Genomic DNA, 2,000 nt, shown 5'->3' with positions numbered 1-2,000 from the left:
TATGAAAATTGGGTCAAGATCAGTTATAGATCCATTCAACTAGGGCAGATTTTGTGATTTTCATTTGAGCCAAGTCAATCACCATCATGACCGGATGGATCAAGAAAATTAAGTCAAGATCAGTTATAAATCCATTCAAATGCGGCAAATTTCATGCAGAAATTCAAAAATATGGCCAAGATAAAAGATAAGGTTGTTGATCACAGACGCGCTGAGAGAAAAGATTCATGCATTGCCATGCATTTCATGCATTACCATACATTTCATGCATTACATAGAAAAATAAATGCATACAAACAGTAACATATCCTTACATTCTAGCATCGCAAGTTAGCAATATGCATACATATAGCAACATATCACTGCATTCTGGCATCACAAGCAACAATAGAGCACCCTTCATATTTGTCTTATTGAATAAGCTTTTGAATGATCATTTGGCATCCTTGACTGAGCAATTCCTATTGTGCTAATATTTGAAACTAGGGCAGCTGACCCCAGACACACATTGATTTATTTTGAAACTGGGGCAGCAAATACACCCAAGTGCATTTCCCCAATAGAGTAACCATTTTCCAAACTTTGGTTTCACACCTTATTACTGCTTGAAGTGGCTCGGATCACTGTATCTGCTACGGTTCGGATTCTTACATTCGCAGCAAGCCATTATTGTGTCTTATAGCTCGGATCATTGTATCCGCTACGACTTGAATTTTTACATTCGAAGCAAGCCATCATTGTGTCATGTGGCTTGGATCATCGTATCCACTACGGTTCGGATTCTTACATTTGCAGCAAATCATTATTGTGTCTTATGGCTCGAATCATCGTATCCGCTATGGCTCAAATTCTTACATTCAAAGCAAGCTATCATTGTGTCGTGTGGCTCGGATCATTGTATCCGCTACAGCTTGTATTTTTACATTCGCAGCAAGCCATTATTGTGTCTTGTGGCTCGGATCATCGTATCCACTACGGCTCGGATTCTTACATTCGAAGCAAGCCATCATCGTGTCATGTGGCTCGGATCATCGTATCTGCTACGGCTCAGATTCTTACATTCACAACAAGCCATTATTGTGTCTTGTGGCTCGGATCATCGTATCTGCTATGGCTTAGATTCTTACATTCGAAACAAGTCATCATTGTGTCATGTGGCTCAGATCATTATATCCGCTACGGCTCGCTTACATTCGAAGCAAGTCATCATTGTGTCTTGTGGCTCGGATCATCGTATTCGCTACGGCTCGGATTCTTACATTCGCAGCAAACCGTCATTGTCCCATGACTCAGATCATCATATCCGCTATGACTCGAATGCTTACATTTGCAACAAACCATCATTGTGTCCCATGGCTCGGATCATTGTATCCTCTACGGCTCAAATTCTTACATTCGAAGCAAGCCATCATTGTGTTTTATGGTTCGGATCATTGTATCCACTATGACTCGGATTCTTACATTCAAAGCAAGCCATCATTGTGTCTTGTGGCTCGGATCATCATATCCGCTATAGCTTGAATTCTTACATTCGCAGCAAGCCATCATTGTGTCCTATGACTCGGATTATCGTATCCGCTACAGCCCGAATTCTTACATTCGAAGCAAGCCATCATTGTGTCTTATGACTCGGACATCGTATCCGCTACGACTCGGATTCTTACATTCGAAGCAAGTCATCATTGTGTCTTATGGCTCGTATAATCGTATCCACTACGGCTCTGATTTTTACATTCGCAACAAGCCATCATTGTGTCCCATGACTCAAATCATCGTATTCACTATGGCTCGGATTCTTACATTTGCAGCGAGCCATCATTGTGTCCCATGGCTCAGATCATTGTATCCTCTACGACTCAGATTCTTACGTTCGAAGCAAGCCATCATTGTGTCATGTGGCTCGAATCATCATATCCGCTACGACTCGGATTCTTACATTCGCAGCAAGCCATCATTGTCCCATGGATCGGATCATCATATCCTCTACAGCTCGAATTCTT

This window comes from Malania oleifera, chromosome 3 (genome assembly GCF_029873635.1).
Source record: "Malania oleifera isolate guangnan ecotype guangnan chromosome 3, ASM2987363v1, whole genome shotgun sequence".
NCBI lineage: Eukaryota > Viridiplantae > Streptophyta > Magnoliopsida > Santalales > Ximeniaceae > Malania > Malania oleifera.
This window is presented reverse-complemented; position numbering follows the sequence as displayed.